Source organism: Argiope bruennichi, chromosome X1 (genome assembly GCF_947563725.1).
Source record: "Argiope bruennichi chromosome X1, qqArgBrue1.1, whole genome shotgun sequence".
Lineage (NCBI taxonomy): Eukaryota > Metazoa > Arthropoda > Arachnida > Araneae > Araneidae > Argiope > Argiope bruennichi.
This window is the reverse complement of record NC_079162.1, coordinates 73409723-73430471: the sequence shown is the minus strand read 5'-3', so window position 1 is coordinate 73430471 and position 20749 is coordinate 73409723. Positions and strand designations below refer to the sequence as shown.

Genomic DNA, 20749 nt, shown 5'->3' with positions numbered 1-20749 from the left:
TAATAGCATTATGCTAGTAAATTGAATTTTATTTTGAAAAAGATAAAGAAATTTTTTTTTGAACATTTGATATTGATTGAATTAGGTAAAGTTCAAAAAAAAAATTGAATGAAAAACATTTTGCATTCAAAAATTGTTCAATCAACAAAATAATTAACAAATGATAAAACTATAAATTTCTATTGATTTTTTTTAAAGGGGAAAAGTTTCTAAAAGTTTTAACGCAAAATTATTAAATACAGAATTTTATATGAATTTTGAGACTATAATTCCACTCTGAATAACCTGTAACAAATATTTTTGGGAGTAATAAGGAGCAATATGAAATGAGATATAATTTAACTTTTTAAAGTCCTTTTAGCGTTTATTGTAAGAGTTCATTTCAAATAATCTTTAAAATGTCATAATTAATGTGAATATTAATTGCGTTTTTTAATATTAAGAAGGTATTTTTTCATTAAATATTATTTCATTTTAAAATATTGTCTCAATATCTTAAAATGTCATAAATATTTTACAATAGGTATTTCATTATTTTAACACTTTTATACAAGGTTTTTTCATGTTTGTAGAGATGGAATTTTGTAATCGATTATACATTCATTTTTTGATAAACTAGATTTGAAATTTTGTATACTTTTTATATCGTCTGTGATAATAAGTTATCATAATATTTTTTTAAAATGATTATTAATTAAAATTGGTTCATTTAATTTAATTCTTATTCCATATCGGTAGCGTCACCTGAAAGTGAATTTAAAAATAAATTTGCTTTAAAATATTGTATTATTTTTAATAATGAATAATAATTTAAAGACAGCAATTGAACGAAAGATGACGGTGATTAAAATAGAAGAATTCTGCTTTAAAGTGTACTAATAAAAGTGTTTTTTAAAACTGATTTTGAGGAGTTTAGTAACCGATATAATTCTCTTTTGATTGATGTATAATAATCCCGAAAGAGCTCAGATATTGAAACATTTACAGTATAGATTGATATGATATAATGACATTTTTTTGCTTGAATCTTTCAATGATGAGAAGCAATTGAAATAAAAATGTAATAAACTTGAATAGGAATGCTGCAAAAAATATCAAATATTTGTAATATTTAAGACTTTTGCGATAAAGTATTGTTGATTTGTTATAAAATAACGTTGCTATTTTCGGTTCTTTAAATAGATTTTAAAATTTTCCAAGTATAAAAATTTAATCAGCCTCAACATAATTGCATTGTATTCTACATCCTTAATTGTTTTAGATATAAACATTTGGTAATTTAAAATTTACATTTCTAATAAAGTAATCATTTGTAATTTGAATTTTTTTTTTTTGACTTTCAGTAAGAACTTTTCAAGGTCATAATTCCGCTCTGAATTATCTGTAATAAATATTTTTAAGAGTAATAAGGAGTAATATGAAAACATTTTTTAAAAGGAAAAATAACTTTTTTCGGCTTCCTAACGTATTTTCTTCACCTAAGTGATGAATAAGCAAATGATATTGATAAACCTAAATATAAATTTTTATAAGAGGAAAATTTATTTTAATTTTCTGAAATGAAATAGAATTGCCTTTCAATATTCAAGCAAGCCACTTCCTTTTACCATACAGCATCCACAAGATCCATTTCTTTAAAGGAATTCTTTGAAGTACCGCTTATGATTGCGAAGCATAAGTGTAAAACAAAGGTTAAAGCCTTGTTCTGAGTTTGTAAATGATTATTTCACCACCGTATTTTAAATGCTTCTTTGAACAAAGATTCCCTATGCGTAATTCTTAAAACAATAAGAAGTGTTCTTGTAGAGGATTTTGAATAAGATTATCAAAAAGATGTAAGCATTTAAACGAAATAATTTCTTTTAATAACTAGAGTATGGCTTGCAATTTGAAATTCGGGTGATAAAACAATATATTAAATTATATTATAGTCAGTATCGTTATATGCAATCAATAAACTATACTACATTAATATCAACAATATTACTATGTATAATATTTTATTAATCTAATTTATTATATGCATATATACTGACTTCCGTTTACAGACTAAATCCAAACACTTGAAGATATCTACAATTTTGGTGTTAATACCATACTCGAAATTCCATCCTTCTTGTTTATTCAATTTTTGAGGAATTATATTCACAGAAAACAAAATTGTTTTCAGGTTCAGGTTGAGGGAATTATTCATATTCATAAAACTTGAAGATTCGTCAAAATCTCAAACATCGAATTTTTCGGTAGTTAAAATAGTTTCTCTTTCCTATCTGGAAAAACAAAAATTATTCGAAATCGTAGCAAAAACAAAATTGTTTTCAGGTTCATGTTCAAGGAATAATTCATATTCATAAAATAAGAAGATTCATCAAAATCTCGAGGTTGAATTTTTTGATAGTTAAAATAGTTTCTCTTATTATCTGGAAAAGCAAAAATTATTCGAAATAGTAGCAAAATTTTGATAGCCATTGTGCAAATTTCATTTGTATTAGATCTAATCTTATTGAAAAATTAAAGAAATTGGAAATTTTAATTTTAATCTATATTTCATTTGCATCAGAATTCTAAATTTGTTAAAAACAGTGAAGAGATCAAAGAATTTATAATCTAATGAGCATTTCATTTCCATTAGAATTCTTAACTTTTTAGAAGTAGCGAAAAAAAAAAACACAAAAAAAACCTTAAAGAATTTGAAGTCTTTCATCCCTTAAATAGCAGAGTAACTCTCATCCTATTTTTTTTCTTTGAATTTGTCTTGTAAAAAAGTGGCAAGAATATATTAAAAGTACGGGAAGTAGCTCTTCACTGAATTTCGCAAACAAGAGAAAAACAAAAGCTTTCAAAAGGGCTCGGCTGATCCGAAAGAATACTCTCTTTTCGCTTGCAAAATCGACAGCACTTTAAAGAAAACTTTTGATATAATGCATTATTTACGATATATACATTCAAACAAACGCTTCCACTTGTTTTTACACTTCACGATTTCAAAAATAAAACACCTTGAGCTACAGATTTTAGCACTCAACCCACTTGTGATTTACTTATTTGGAATTTATATATTTGATGTGCGTTTCGAATTTGTTAGCTTTTAAAGAGACATAAAAAAATCTTTTTGAATTCAAAAGTTTCGATTCTTTGCATTTTGAGAAGAAAAAAAAAGCACGAGACAGATTCTTTACTAGTGCGCCGATGACTCGAAGGAATATCATTTTTTCTTCAAATAAAAAAAGTAAGACTTGTAAAATATCAATACCAAGTTTTAAAAAAACCTGACAAATTTTGTTACATAAGAAAATACTTTATTTTCTTTTACAAAATTCAGAAAGGTTCAGTTTCATTTATTTTAATGAATACACAGGATATCTATTTTCTATTATTTAAAAAGTTATAACATATTTTAAAATCTAATCTTTGCTCAAATTAAATGAAAGAAATTACTAAACTACAATAAAAATTATCTCTGAAGTTAATGTAAAGCATTTACCGATAATCAACTTGTATGACTTTTAGATTTTATGTGTTTAACTTGGCTTGTTTATAAAAAGGGAATTTTGCGACCGTTGTTAAACTTTTTTTTGGGGGGGGGCGTATTAGAGTTTTAAAATTTTCGACACTAGTGCATTGTCAATTAAATAACACAATTATAATCTAATAAGTGTTTATTAATCAGTTAATCCTTTAATTTAATTTAATTTCCAATTCCATTGATATGGCGTCACCTGGTGGAGAATGCAATAAACAATTGATTCCAATTTAAATATTATTTACAATAATAAATCTTACATTAAGGTTAAAAAAAACTTCTGCATAGTTTAAAAAGTTGCTTTTAATTATTATTTTTCATTTAGTTTTAGCCAATAATTTTTTCCGCAAATATAATTTGTAATTTATTGCCATGTAAATAAATCATCGGAAAATATATCGTTGATAAGAGCACTCTGAGACGACAACGCTTTCAAATGTAAGGCAGTTGGAAAGAATTTTGCATGTGGAATGAGTATAAGTTAAAGTCTGGGGATCTGGAACAAATTCTAGATGATTAAGAAACAAAAAAATCGGTCGGGGTCAAAAATGGTTCCATTGGAGACGCAAAGAACTTGGGTTTGTTTCTAATTTATATGTCCTTATTTGACGATGGTTCAAAAATATGAAACCAATCCTCAAGTATCCTAGTGTTCCTTCAAAACTGGCGTCATGGATACAAATGCTTTAAAAATTAAAACAATCTGAATTGATACATTTTTCATGTATATCTAGATTGAAGTTCTGTCTATTTCTTTAAATGAATTATGCGTGCTTGACATATATAAGATGTTAACATAGATGTAAGAACCGAAACAATTGGGGGGGGGGGAAAAGGCGGAGAATATTTTTTGAATCTTTAACGAATTAGCATGGACTAGTTTATTAATTGTAACCATTTGGAGCAAAATAACCATTTTAATAAAAATTAGCTATCATCTCCCTAGAATGAACAAAATGGGAAAATAAATCACAATTCTAAATCATGTATCATGAAGATCAGCATATTTACAGTTTCGCTATATGTACATAGTTTAGTTATTATATGTAATGCGTCATGGAAAGTGCACTTTCAGCCTAAGCATATGCCCTTCATTTTATTAAAATGTCTAGTGCTATATCGAATAATGACTAGTTTGCTTGAATTTTCAATGCATTAACATGGGGTAGTATAGTATAATAAGTATATTTCTAATTTAAATAACAACGATTTTAATAAAAATTGGAAACTATATTTTTAAAATGAGCAAAATATGAAATGAGTAGAGAAAATTTTTCTTTAGTCAATGCATATGCCCTTAATTTTGTTGAAATGTCTAGTGTCATGTAATATAATGGTTGGCTTGTTTGAATTTTAAATGTAATACTTGATTTTATTTAGTATAATTTAATTTCAAGTGCCGCAATGATTTTAATAAAAATTAGCAAGCATTGTTCCAAAACAAACAAGTTGGTAAATACCTCATTGAAAATATAAATTTACTTTATGTACATGTCCTTAATTTTATTGGAATATCATAGCCATACATTATTAAATATATGGCTCTATTAAAACTATTAGTTTCCTACTAAACTAAGCATACATGTTCAACAATTAAGCATTTCAATGTACATTTAAACCGGGATATTACTATCAATTCTAACCAAATCGATTTTGCATGTGTATTGTAACGAAAAGTCATCGATACTCTTTCCAGCTGAAATCAATTGGTCTATTCATTGCTTCACAACAATCAGACAGCTCTGGATTCATCAATATTTATCGCCCGTGATTCCAGTTTATTCTATCGATTTGTGCATTTTATTCCTTTACCGGAATTGGAGAGATTTAGTCGGGCATCGCCTTTTACCATTTTGAAAGAGCATTGTACAGGCAAGTTACTTCATAACGGCCGTATTCGGGGGAAAAAATAAAGAGAAAATATTTGTATTACACAAACGTCAAATTTGGGACAGCTATAGAGTTTTAATAGTGCGATTGCTCAAAGTAATAGTCAATGCTGATGTTTCGCGTGATGTAGTATTCAAAACTTTCGCTGACATAACTAATCGGGTTGTTTTGCTTTGACTTTATTACAGAGATCGAATTATCGCGTGATGTGACAAGAGTTTTCGAAACAGGAAAGATGAAAATTATCCAAAAAGCTTTAAAAACAGCGTTTAGAGTTTTAGATGATTTAAAAGAGCTTCGATGGTATGGGTTTTATTATTATGAAACCCAATGGAATAAAAATAATTCATGTCTGGGAAAAAGTATGCGCAAATACGAAATTTACTATTAATTCCTGTTTGTCAAATAAAATTATATTTCCTAATAATCATAGTTTATGTAACGAAATTTTTAAAAATAACCATGATTTCAAATAAAATAACAAATTCATAATTAGTCGATTATTTATTTTCATATATATTTTTTGAATATTTGAAGAATTAATTTTTTTTTCCGGGATGACCCAGTAGTTTAATTTCGTTCAAATTTTATTTTACAAAAACTGCCTTTCATTACTTAAAAAATAATTAACTTTCCTAAAAATTTCTGGTTTATATATTTTTCAATTTTTTATTCGTTTTTTTTAAATATGCATTTCAAAGTAGCTGACGTAAAATAATTCTTAATTATCTATTACAATTTATAATTCCTAGTTATAAATTAAATTTTCGTAAATTAAAGATTCAAATTTATATACAATATAACTATGATTTTGAATTATATATCAAATCATTATGTTTTTGTATCAAACCATTATGATTCGTAACTGTGTATTAACTTTTAACAATTTGTGATTACGCATTACTCATATTCTTTTTTTTATGTATTAAAAAATTCATAAATGAATCGAAAAAGTTTTAATAAAATAAACAAATGAAACGTTTCATAATTAATTCTTAATCCTTATTTGTCTTATAAGCATAATTTTTGAAAAATAACCGCATGGTTTGCAATCAATTAAATTATTTATTAAACAAAAGATTTAACAGTTTTAATTATTTTTTAAACAGATGCGTTTATTAAGTTAACGTTAACAAACAGATAATTATACTTTTAGGATTTCGCAAATATTACATTTATTGGAGAAGTTTTATACAAAATTAATTACTTTAATTTGGAAACTTTATAATGAATTATTGATCCCAGGAATTTCTCTCTAAGTTGCAAGTAATCTATGATGCAAGTTTCTAATCTTGCATCATAGATTAGAAACTCTTCAATAAATAGGAATAAAATAATATTAAAATATTTGATTTGTAAAAATATATGAAAGTAATTAAAAAACTATCAAAGCCGTATTAATTTATAAACTGATCAATTAAAGATACAGAGCTTTTCCTTAAAATTCAGAAATTATTGATCCATTAAAAAAATTAGTACCAACATTTCTTTGTCTAAAAAAATGAAAAGGATGATTATATAAAAATGAAAAGGATGAAAGAATCAAGGTATGATTTAATGCATTCTTCTCAAATAATCGCCTTACGATTGAAAAAGAATGAATAAAAGGATTTGGGATTATCGAGAAAACGCATTCTTTTCCTTTAAATTTTTTGGTTGTAACTGATCTTTTTTTTAATATGAATATAAGCACACAAAAAAGTGAAATAAGTTGGATAATGTGCGAATTTCAGTGTGTGTATGTGTTCTTTTACAGTTTTTTCATTGCTACTATTTTGCGATACTTAATTGATTTCATTTGTGAAGCCTTTGAAATTAATCTTTATAGGCCTTTACTGAAATATATATATTTTTCAAAAGCATGGTAATATTATGAATCGTTCGCGAGCAAATATTTAATCGCTTACTTATCTGTTATAAATGGTTTATTTATAGCAAGCAAATTTTTTCAAAGCTATGTTTCTGTTTTTAAAAATCAGTTTTTGAAATATTGTCTTAATTTAATATTCCAAAATTTGTGACGTTAAACTTTTTAGACAATCGACGACTATTTTTAGAAAATGCTCACTTGGGAATTTCTTTTAATTATGGATGAAATAACAGATCCAATTAAATCCTTCCATCTAAATTATTATTTGTTAGAAAAAAATAGCCATGTTTCAAATTATGGATTTCATTCCAATATTGAATTAAACAATTAAATCCACTCAGACTATCATCCAGTTCATACTTCTATCTAATTACAATATGAATACTTAGATACATCTATTGACTATTAAAAGCAGATTGTTCAAATCTTGTCGTGTAGCTTGGATTGGAAAGATTTAAAAATTCTCAAATTTTTGAATTCCAGTCAATAAGAACATCTTTAAGTGTTTTGACTAAATGAATGAACTCTGTAAGCTATGTATTCTTGCATTTATTTTATCCAGTTGATACTTTTGAGCTATCATAGACCTGCCTATTCCTCGATGTTTTTAAATTTCATGGTTTCTTCATAATTTCTTTTCAAAACTGTATATAAAAATGCAAAAATATAGATTTTGAGAAACGCAATTTTTATTTATTTAAGTTTTTAACCTGAATTTTAAGGTAAGTATAAGCCTAGCGTTAAGGGTATTGGTTTCGGTATTTACATAATCGGAGATATCAGATATGATTCCAGCGAAAACATCTCATATGTTTGCAAGGTGCACACGAAATCGGTTGTTGTAGACCAAACTTTCTTGCATTGCAATAGTTCGGAAATGGAACGCCGTCTCAGGCGTCGTCCTCGTCATCTGACAAGATATAAAATAACGAAATATCTCCCATAATATCCCTCAAATAACTTCAAACTAAAACGGTAATATTGCTTTTTTTACATATAACTCATCTTAAGGTAAAAGTTTTTTTATTCAAAGATTTTAGAGCATAGCTGACTTTCTTAATCATGACTATTGATAAATTGCTATTGGTCATTACTTAAACTGCATATTTTCTTAAGGATCCATTAGTAATGCTCACATTTCTGAAAACTACCTCAATTCAGCAATTAGGTTGCCTTGAACAAATATCGCCATGATAGATGAAGAGCGTGGGAAGAAAGGATAGGATTACGTTACCACAATTAATGACCCAAATCAAAGCTGTGAAAGGAAACTAAATGCAAATGGTTCTTAATGATCAGAATTTAACAATGTTTCCCTCACTTCCTTATTTTTCTGTATTTTAAATGGCTTACTCTGAAGTGAATTGCTTTTATGAAAGACAATTTTGGTACATACTGTTTTTTTTTTTCCGAAGATAGAAATATAGGAACTTTATTCAACAAGGATTCTTAAACTATACTAATAGTACATCACATTATTTTTGATGATACAGTTTTTATATAAAATTTTTTAATGAAAGTTCTTGTTGAACGAAAAAATTGCTCTCCAAATAACATTTTATTTTAATCTTTAATATTTGATTTCCTATATTTCAATTTTGGCGCCCTTTTAAATTAGCAGTTGTTGAGGCGACCTTATTGGATATCTGTTAGTTATTGTTTTGAGGTTTATATTGAAAAGACTTGTAGATTTTTCTCAGAATATAGCCAGTTCACCTTTTACTCATGATGATGGTACATATATTTCAGACGGTGGTATTCTGATGGTACGTATTTTCTTATTTTTGTCGTTCAAAATTTAAAAAGTTCTAGAAATTCTGTTACAGAATGAGGCATCGTAAAAATCAATTTAAGACGATTATAAAATGAAAGCAATAATTAGTTATTTGTGATTAATGCCTCTAATTGTATAAAAATTGGATATTTAAAAAAGTGTAATATGTTATATGCTGGATGCTATCTTTATGTACTTCCACCTCTTTTTCTTTTAGTTTTACCCTTTCCCTTATTTATTTACCCAGATTTTAATTATATGATGAGCCTGTATTGCATTCTTGTGTAATACAGGCTCATCATATAATTAAATCATGAATGCTCATCATTAATGCTCATCATTTGCATTCTTATGTATACAAAACTGGATCTTAATACAACTTACAAACCTTTCAAGTTCATACTGAATAACCTTTCAAGTTGATACATTAAAGATAAAAAATATGTCATCACTTCCATAATTACTTTTTGGAAGATTTTTTTCTTTAGCATCTCACGAGTCTCTGTTGATAAACTTAAATTTCTCAGCTACTGAATGCAGAGGAATAAGAATAGGTAAATCTAAAACTCCATTTCTAAAATAAAAATGGCTATTTATTTTGAAGAATTCTTGCATTTTTTTCTAGTGATGACATGACATTACAATTATAAATGTAAAATTGCCTTGTAGCTGTGGATGAAAGGGAATTTCTAAAATGGGGTGACGAGGTTTTTACTAGTAATTACTGTTGATTAAACATTGATCTTCAGAATATACTTAATTCTGTTCGTTGTAGATGTTCAATACAGATTACCGTATCTTCGTTATTTTTAAAATATCCATTTATATATCTCACTGTATAAGATATTTATAAAAACTACATTTCGAAAAATCTAAAACCTTAAGTGCATTTATTTGCATTTGGAAACAATCGGAAAATGCAGTTTAAAGAATTTGATTTTGATGATAAAAATTCTTTATCGAAATTCCTATTGATTTAATCTGCAAAGCAAATAATGATTATCTGTATATACTTAAGGCAATTCAGTTTAGATGTTTGATTTAGACTTCAATTTCTCTGCATTTTTAAGATATCCATTTGTACATAATACAGAATAAGAAATCTATGAATACACAGTTTTAGAAACCTCAGTCCTTAATTGCGTTTATTTGTATTTTAATTTAAACCGTTGATATAGCTCACTTTTAAACTAGCCACTAAATAAATATTTTAACTATATCTGTGCATGGCTCTTTTGCTTTGAAAAAAATGCCTGAAAATATTCTTCATAGAAACTGAAGCTGTGAATTTTGTGGTTAATATCATGATTTCATGATCATATTTTAAAACTTCTTTTAAATTTCTTTGGAATCCATTAATAAAACAAAAATGAATCGTTAATAAAGTTTCTCAACTGAGCATAAAGAAATGCAAAAAGGAATGCAAAATTTTATGAAAAAAAAAACACATTCTGTGATTTAAATTGATTTTTAGAATTTTATGTAACTTTTTCATATTTGTCAGGATGAAATTTTATAATCGGTTTTTCATTCGCTTCTTAATGTTCTGACTAAATATCAGTATCTTTCTGACTAAATATCAGTATACATTAGTACAAAATATTAAAATAGTGGTTTTCAACAAGAAAATCATTATTTTAATATTTCAGAGCTTAATTATCAATTAATAATTGATTAAAGTAAATTTTGGTTCTGCTCTAAGGGCTTCACCTGGTAGTAGGCCTGAGAAATAATATAAATTTCAAATTTAAAAAGTAGAAACTAATTAAAATAAAAGTATATATTTTAGTACTTTGTAATGACTATGCCTTAAAAACTTTTCAATTATTTTTTAATCTAATCATGTCATAATGACATTTTTATTTTAAATAATATCATAAAAGATACAGAAAATAATTTTAGAAACAAAACTGCATAAATAGGTTGATACTCTAACGAAAGCTCCAAGAAAATTTCTTTCTAGATTTTTAAAATACGACCGAATAACAGATTTTTATGAAGTGCGCTGCATTCATTTTATACAGACGGGAGTTGATATCTCAAGTATAATAATAAATTAAATGGAAATGAAAAACCACTGCCATGTAGATTACTTATTGCGATGTTTCTATCAATATGTATTTCTATTATTTTCTTTTGTACCCCAAATCTGTTATGAGCATTTAACACTTTACAAAAAAAAAAAAAAAATTGTTTCACTTTGTATGCAGGCCGAAAGAAACGCGTGACCCATGAAAATGCAAAAATTAAACGATATGTTTTGCTTATGCATAATCGGACAATAGTTTACAATTGTTGGTAACTACATTATTCACTAAAAAACGCATATCTCGGACGGTATCGTACATTTCAACTGGATGGCCCACTTTCCAATTTTCCATTTGCCCCAATAGGTAGACCACTGGCAAAATTTCAGTGGAATTCTGCATTTAAACCATTGATGGGTAGGCATTAGTTTATCTTGGTTTAATTTCATACCTGATAACTATATTTTATATCTTTTATTCCCTCGATCTTGGTTTTATTTTTTACCTGGGAAAGGATTGATGATCACAAGGCTTATTCGCTTTCCATGCGTTGTGAAATGCAAAGACCAATTGATTTCCCCCGAACAGTCAAAAAATCATCCCAAGTATAAGGCAAAAGTTGTCAAAACAAAAAAGCAATAAGTTCTAGTATTTTAAAAATAAAACTGACAAATTTCATCGCCTGTATCCTATTTCTAGACATTTATTGTACCTTTCCATCCTTTTCATATTAAAAAATACAAAATTCAACCGACTTCCTTTGGATCATCAATGCAATCATCTCTTAAAAATCAGAATAAGGCAAGTCATTCGTTGCTTTTTTTCTCTCTCTCTCTCTCTTTATTGATGCAATTTGAAAATTTTGCCATCGGTATCGTCATTCGGTAAGTCATTATTGTATTGGACATCTGTATAGTCCTGGTTATATTTTAAATGGGGCAATGGATTGCTAATCAAAAGACCTTGTCATTACCCTTTTGCATTGAGAAATGCAAAAACTGATTAACTTCCTATTGATTGTCAAAGCATCATCTTCTGAACATCGGAATAAGGTAAATCGTTAGCAAAAGCTTTTAGGAACAATTTTTTGATTTTTTTTCTGATAAATATCCTTTCTTTATCCTTTTTCTAAGCCATTATTGAGCTGAGCACCTATATAAGTCTGGCTTTTATTTTGGATTCGCCAATGGCTTGGTAATAAAATGATTTCGTCACTTCCTCTTTTAATAAAACTGATGAATTGTATCATTTTGTGCAAATGTTAGTTATTTAGGATATCTATGAAAATAATGTATAAGGATTATTTGAAATTATGACCGAATAAAACGCATTTCAGTTTTAATTAATTATACTGAAAGTTTGTACATTTTGAAATCAAAGAAGCTAAATATACTTTTATTATATAATAAAACATGTGGGAAAATTTATAAGCGCACAGTTTATTTAAATTTTCTTTTAAATATTCCTAAGAAAAATTTCAATCAAAATGTAAGATAAAAATATTTATTCTAAAAAACCGAATGAATACATTATAAATAGTACTGATATTGCTAAGAATCCATTAAAATGTAAGATAATGCTCTCAAGCATATAATCTAAATTCAGACATCTGGAAGTTAAAGGATTTTTCTGTACACGTGGAGTTTGTGTTATGTCTAGACATGTTTATTTAATTAATAAACCCAATGGAATTGAGTAACAGCTTAGGTTTGCACTTTCTTAGAACTTTACCTTTCCCCTACATTGTTTGTACATAAATTTCGGAAATTCCATCTAATTTTCAAAACCTCTTATAAGAAAAAAAAAAGCATTAATAATGTACCATATGCAAATTATAAAGTTTAAAAGCATTTAATACAATATGAGTAGCAATGTCATTGACGTACTGAAGGATTGTTTGATATAACTTTCTTAAGATACACAAAAACACTGGTGTACGTGTGTGAAGTAATTTTGAAGTCTTGTTTAGATAAGTCAGTTTGAACAATTTTAAAGTTTCCTTCCTATTAAGGTCCAGAAGGGATTTTGATAAAAAAAATTTTAAGTTTATCTGGGAAAAAAATAAATATGGTTATATAATGGTTATAACATATGGTTATATAAATCATTATAAACTGCTGCTTGATTCTTCATTTCATTGTCGTGTGTCATAGATCCATATTTAAAATAACCTTAACATGCAGCAGGGAATACGCTTAAGGGACGCAAAGAGAATATTTACTGCAAGGATGTTGTACGTAAACCATGTTCATGTTGTTGTAATTGTATAGATGTTGTACACAGAGAGGTACCACAGGGCAATTATCTCCGTATGTAAACAAAAATTTTAAATTCATTTTATTTTATGATAAAATTATTTCTTTTAAAGAAAGAAGGGAAGGTGTTTTCAAAGAGGTTATAGCAATTGAAACTGGTGCAAATTTTTTAAACAACCTCATAAACCATTCCTTCATTTTTCAGTTTTTCAAAATAAAATCAAATAATTTTCTTTTGTAGATCATTTCCATATTTTGCATCCTATATAGAACATTGTAAATCTTTTGTATTATAAAAACATATTTACTTACTACTCAAAAAGTTTATTTATAAGATGAATTCCTCCACTCTAAAAATGGGTGGCTTAATGGCGTGAAAAAAATATCTTCTGATCATATTTTTATAACGTTAATCTGATATATCCTTGATGATATAAAATCATCAATTTTTAGAGTGGAAGAATTCATCTTACATATAAGTTTTTTGAAAAATCCTCTAACCATCAATTTTTCAAATTATTTACAAGCATATTTATTATTTATCTTACCTTCGCCGGGTCTATTCTTCCAAAAGGAAGTAAGATTCGTTTAAACCGAGGGTTGGGATTCACAAAAACTATGTATAAGACAAGATATATACATCGAATGGAATTAAGTACAGGATATAGAATAAACATAATCATTTCATATATACAAGAAATAAAAGTTAAAAGCAAAAATACACTCAGATTAATTACAGAATTTAAAATAATGCATAAGCCTTTCAAAATTGTGCTAAGAGCAAAAGTATTAAGTATTACCACTAAACAAAACAAAATACTGACTAAAATATATTAATAATTTTAATTTCCATAACAATAATAAGATATAACAGAAATGTTTTTGTTATTTGTTTTGATATTATTATTAACTTAATAAAACAAATAGCACAAAACTTTTGTTTTGAATGCTTCTAACATGGCTGCTATCACGACTCAGTCCTATATTTCAGACCATCTATTCAATTAGATGAGCCCTTCTTTGCTATCTCTTAACTGTAGTAAAAATGGAATAATCTGGTGGAAAAGTAAGTGTTAATCATATACGATTCACGTGGCATCCAACTTGTTACTGCTATCGAACTTATAAATTTTTATTATGCTTTAATTAATATTTTGTTTCATTTAGCAATTGTATAATTTTAAATTCTCTATATATTCATATTCATTCTTAAGAATTTTTAAAACTAATTCCTATTTTGAATCGATTAAATAATAAATAATTTATTCTTGAATTGCAATTGCCTCATTTCAACAAGTAATACAGAATGCACGCCCTTCTGACCTTCAGGTGAACAGAAGTGACAGCCGGGGATGTCAGACGGACGGAAGAGTACGACAGCCAACATCGACCACAAAGACTCCTCATCTTCGTCTTCTCTTTCACGTGCAAACAAAACATTAGACACCTTCAACTCCCCCGTGCTCCGTGTCTCGAACTCTTCGGCTCTTGGGAACGCTCAAAGCCAGAAGGTAACTATGCCAACCTGTTTCTGCAAGACCTCTTCTTTGGACACTTAGCTTTTGTGCCATACTTCCCAAGTGCTGCTTCAAGGTAGGTTCATCTTTCCTGAAACTACCTTGTCCTTTCAAATACTGAGACTCTGGACTTTAAGCAAGGGAAAACGGACTTACGATTCCGTCTGCCTGACAACCTGCTGTTCAAACAGTAAAGACATTATTTGACATTATGTGCATAAGAGAAATATTGTGCATAAAAGATCTAAACTCAATTCAGTCAAATCATCTTTTTCTGTTGTTATTTTATATATACTATTATAGAGATGAACTCTTTCAAATGCTGCACATACGTTTTTATAGGCTGCTAGGTACGAAATAAACCTATTTCAGCCAAAAAAAATTGTGTCCCTTTCTAGTGTAACATTTAAATGTGTAAGTATTTGAAGTATTTTTTTCCTTTGTGTATGTTATTAAACAGATTGGACAGAATCTATCGAGTCTTTAATCTGGTCAAATAAAATTTATTCTTTGATTAGGTGAGTAACTATGATCTCTTTGTTTTTTTATTTGATCTTCGTGTAATAGACTGAGATTAATCTTCAAGTTTGCGGTAAAGGTAAGATATTCATCTTTTAAAAACTATTGACAACAATTCTTCCGTTTCTTAACGTCTGCCTTTATTATGAGTTTATGGACTTTGATGAGTCATCAAATATGTTTTGAAAGAAAATGTAGAGTAAATTTTTACTACCAGATGCTTCTTCAGGTAAATTATCTATTTTCTAGCAAAAATAATGATGCATATAATAATTTCAGAAGAAATGCTTCATAAAATTTCTATTTCTATTAAGTACTTCAATGTAAGCTCGGTCGATAACTTTACTTACCTTAAAAGATTTAAATAAATGGTTTCTTTATGCTGCCTGAAACATGAAATATAGAAGTATTTATTTTCCATTTTATTTTATGACATGAATGTTGTTAAAAATATCGTTTTAATAACATTCCAATCCATATAAATAATTACTGCCGTCTAGACAATATACTGTAGGTCGGCAGTTTGCTATTGACGCTCAATTACTATTTAATTACATCATTTCAAAGTACTTTAATGAATTATACTATCTTAAAATATAAAGAAATATCACCTAAACATTATATATATATATATATATATATATATATATATATATATATATATATATATATATATATATATATATATATATATATATATATATATATATATATATATATATATATATATATATATATATAATTTACAATTTATATTTCATGTTCATAAAGTTTTTTAGGTTTGAAGTTAAGGAAAAAATTAACAGTCGTTTGATTATGAGTGGATTAAACGTTTTATCAGTTTTGAACAAAGTTACACTAATGAATCGCAGCAATACATTTTCACAAATGAAATAATGAATGTTAATTATCACAATTTTCAATAAATTCTTTACAATTGTTTATCATATTCACGGAATTTCATAAGACTCAGGTTAAAATAGGAAAATAGAAAACCTGATAGCCATTTAATTATTAGTGGATTAAATTTTTATAAGCTTCCAATAAACTCAATAACATCTATGGATCACCTATACATTTTCGTGTATCAAATATTTCTCTTAATCATAAAGCACAAAAATTGATGACACACTCCTGTCGCAGTGAAAATATTGACATTTCCAACAAATGACTAATCTAATTCTTTAATTAAAAGATGCTAAATAAAGTAAAAAAAAAACCCTTAAAATTTACCAGTAAAAGAAATGATTGTTATAAATTTAGGCTTAATGTAATTCTTCAAAAGGCAGATTTGAGGTCTAATTAAATATGCATCAAGATATCATGTTTGGCAAACTTCATGTACAAAACTAATTGCCGTACACATGCAAAAAGTAACAAAAAATACAGATACATCGAAATAACTTAAACATTTTGTTAATCGCTAAAAATATTTGCCTGTTTGAAAATTATTAAAATGATGAAAATTAATGATAAAGCTTAAAAAAATTAATGGCTGTTGTACTTGATGCCGATTTAGATATTTGTTTCGAAATTTTACTGTTTATTTAAAGGTGTTATCCATCAAACTTAGATTTATTGCCGTTTTTCTTATCTGATAACAAACAGGTTTCTTAGTAAATATTTATATTCTCTTATTTATCGGACTTGCTCCCAAATATAGTACAAAACTCGTATGTGATAAATGTTTGAAGAAAGAGCAGGACCTAGCAAATATAGAATGAATTTCAGGCATAAAAAAGTGTTTTGTCATAAGATAGCACTTTATTAAGGCCAACATTTAAAGTAATTGCAGATTACCTGTTTCGTAGATAGAGTGATATATAATATAATGTTGATTATATAATCCTTTGATCAGAAACATAGTGTTTTGATCGGAGTGGAAGTTAGCATTTTATATAGGTTCAAAAAGCCAAAATTCAAAATAAATTCTACTTCCATGTTTGATGAATAGGTCAATTTTTATAGCTACATTGATTCCATCAATGCTTGATTAAAAACAGCTTTCTGAATTGTACCTATTTATTGAATTATTGATTTTTTAAATGGTTCCCGAACTAGATTTATACTAAGGAAAAGATTTATCAGATACAAAGAAAGATTAGTGAATATTCACCGAATGAATATTAAAACGATAATTAAATAAGGATTATACCGTACTTTACGTAAAGCAAAAACGTAGCCAATGACAACGTAAGTTGATGCTGCATTGATAGCTACCAACGAGCGGCCATATTTCTGGTGAATGACTTAAGATTTGTATTTATGGGCATTAAAGCTGTACAAAAAGCTTTATGGATTTAACTAACTTTATTTTAAATCCAGCGATTGGTTATATAGAATAACGATAATTTAGATCTGAAATTAAAGTCTGCGTAATATAGGTACCATCTTAATATACATATGGTAACATCCAGAACAATTTAATTGACTTAATAATTCACTGAAATACTATCCTAACATTGTAAATCCAAATTATTACAGTTTTGTCTAAATGTATTCAATGGGTGGATACTTTTATTGTAGAGACTTGTTAATTTTCATTTTTTAGTCCTAACAAATTTGCTATAAACCTCATTTTAAAATATTTTAAAAACCTGGACTACATTTGAAATTACGATGTCAATCTAACTGAAGTATTTTATTTAACTAAACTGAGATGGAATATTTTTTGAATAGCACTTCTAATAAGACATGTAATCTTTATACAAAACACATATTTGACAAAGGCTAAAAATTGCAGATCTATTCGAATTTTCGAAGATTTGATTGTTTATAGATCTGTCTATTCACGTATATGTAAATGAGATAACGCAAAAGCACAACGAGCTTGACAAATCAAATTTGATGTATTGTGAGTCTATATTGTGAGACCGGAAGTGGTCTAAAGCTTGTACTCTGTTGTCTTCGCTATATACGAAACACGCAATGATCAATGTTGTAAAGAGAGGGAAAATCGAGAGAAATAACATTACTGCTGGCTCTTTTCATGAAGAAATGAGCATTTATAAGAACGTGCAGAACGATGAAGATAATAAAATTTTTGTAAAAGAGCAATTTAAATTGATATTATGGGATGGATAATGTTAAGCGATAGCGTTAAGCTAAATAGTTTTGAATATAATCTTATGTTCCAAAAAATATTCGTTATATGATAATAGATTTTCATTTTAAACGCCATTACGCGATATTCTGTGTAATAAAATAATATATAATAAAACAAATTCGTTATCTTAAATAATCGAGAATCGAGCTAATTTAGAAGATAGAGATAGTCTCAGAAATTTTATAAAAAAAGATAACCCTTCAGTTCATGAAATTTAGTTTAGAGGACATGAGCTATAAAAAATTATCAATGCTGCATGATTTATAAAGAAAACCCGCCACAAATTAAATTGTGTTTGAAGGCTCATTACATATCCGCATGTATTTTAAAATTACATGTGAGCAACAAGATAAGTTTATACTGAAGTTTTTATTTTTAGTTAAGTAATAAGTTCTAGTTGCTAAGAATAACCTCTTTCAGTTGGAAAAGGACTTGTCAAGTTTGTAGATTATGTTCCCTTTATTATTTCTCCAATTTGGACATTTTTTTCTTCCTTCCAAATTTCGACTTATTTAATTGGGCTTCAGATAAGTTTAATGCAACTATATTTTAAACGAAAGTAGTAGTATTTCTCGAAGCTATTTCTAGGATAATAGTGAAGCTAGTGACGTCACCGCTCATAGCATTCTACAGATAACTAACTTGAGTTATCATTTATTTGAGAAATTCTGATTATAATATGCCTTGCCCCATAAGACAAAGTTCATAACCTTCTTGGAAATGATAAGAAAAAAACGAATAAACTGCACCCATTATTGTTTCTCCAATACTGATATTTTGTGTTTCTTCTTTTTCTATCACAAAATCGGTGCAAATAATCAGATTTGTATAATTGGGCTGCGAATGAAAAGACCTGCGCGGAGCTCAAAACGAAAGTAGCATCATTTCATGGTGATCTTAATAGGATACTAACTCTAACATGTATTACGCCACTCACCAACAACGTCATCGCTGGTAGCATTATACTGAATACCAACGTATTTTATCTTTCGCGAAAGAAATTCAGACACTTCTTCTGCGTCCTGCAATCAGAAGTCAAAGTACGTAACTTTCTAGGAAATGATAAGAAAAGATGAATAAACTCACTTTTATTTTTAAAACTTTGAAATGAATGAGGTTTATAAAACAAGAGAAGAAAAAAGAAAGGGCGAATATTTGCGTTTGTACTTATATCACAAGTATAAACACAAATATCAAGAATACAGTTTGCTTAACAAAGCAAATATATACATAGCAGATTTGTTTTGAGTCACGCAAAATAAATAAAATAATTGTTACGTAATATTGTGTTTAGATTGGATTGAGCAATTACTATGCTCAACAATGTAATGGAAATAATACGTAACTTTGTCGTCGTAAATAAATTGATTAAGTGGCATTGCTGTCCAATTATTTAATTCGAATCTAAGTCAATGCTACTAGATAACTGTTAGGAATATTCCGCAATATTTTCAACTGCATTCCGTTGATTCAAATAGCATAGTTTGTACGCATTGTCCAAAACAAATATTTTAGCCCACTAGTTTAAATTAGTTACTTATAGAAAAACATACACACTAGTTATATTTGATATTACTATAAAAACGGTTATCCATTTATTTGATTGAATCCCATAAACAAACCTATAATATAATTAAGAAAAAGAACTTGTAATTTAGAGCTTATGGAAAAATTATAACACTTAGCCAGTGAAGTATTGTATAAATATTGAAAAATACATGCAAAATTGAAATTATTAGAATTAATTCTTTTTTTAAAAATAAATCAAAACCGTAAATAATTTTATACATCTAATATTCATGAATTCACCTTTCAAAAGCATGTTAGCATATTGTAAGATGAAAATTTACCATATAATCCGTTTCGCAACTGATGATTATTTTTAGAATTCGGAAACAAATAAAAAGACCTTTAAAAGCAAAATGTGCGAATGAAAATTAAATTCTGAAAGCTTTAAAACTATTTTTCGGCAATCGAAATAAAACGAATACACACATAAAAGCATTTGCACGTCAAATATACTTTATTAATACAGAGATAATGAGTTTTTCGAAACACATACACAAATGAAAATTATTACGACCATCCGTAAGTATATAATTTACGGTTGAATGAAAAAGAAATTATTGGTTAACTTTTTAGTAATAAATTCACCCAGAGTAATCTTTTGTACTTTTTCACTCTTTTATTTATCTATACTTAATTCTCCCATATGGTTTCTCTATTAGAAGTTGTTGTATAAATAAACAGGTTTTCTCTCTCTTGATT

General features: G+C 27.4%; 1 protein-coding gene across 5 annotated transcripts in view; it reads left to right on the top strand.

Annotated features, from left to right (window-relative positions):
* The window catches only part of LOC129958591 (silk gland factor 1-like), an 81202-nt gene that overhangs the window by 32955 nt on the left and 27498 nt on the right, over positions 1-20749 (top strand). For 2 of the 5 annotated variants that reach the window (XR_008783251.1, XR_008783250.1), the window contains exon 2: positions 14669-14850. The exons of 2 other annotated variants lie outside the window; for them this stretch is intronic. The gene's annotated coding sequence lies outside the window, so the exon portion shown is untranslated. Of the gene's footprint in view, positions 1-14668; positions 14933-20749 lie in introns of all 5 variants that reach the window. One more of the 5 variants, XR_008783252.1, reaches the window with a different exon arrangement.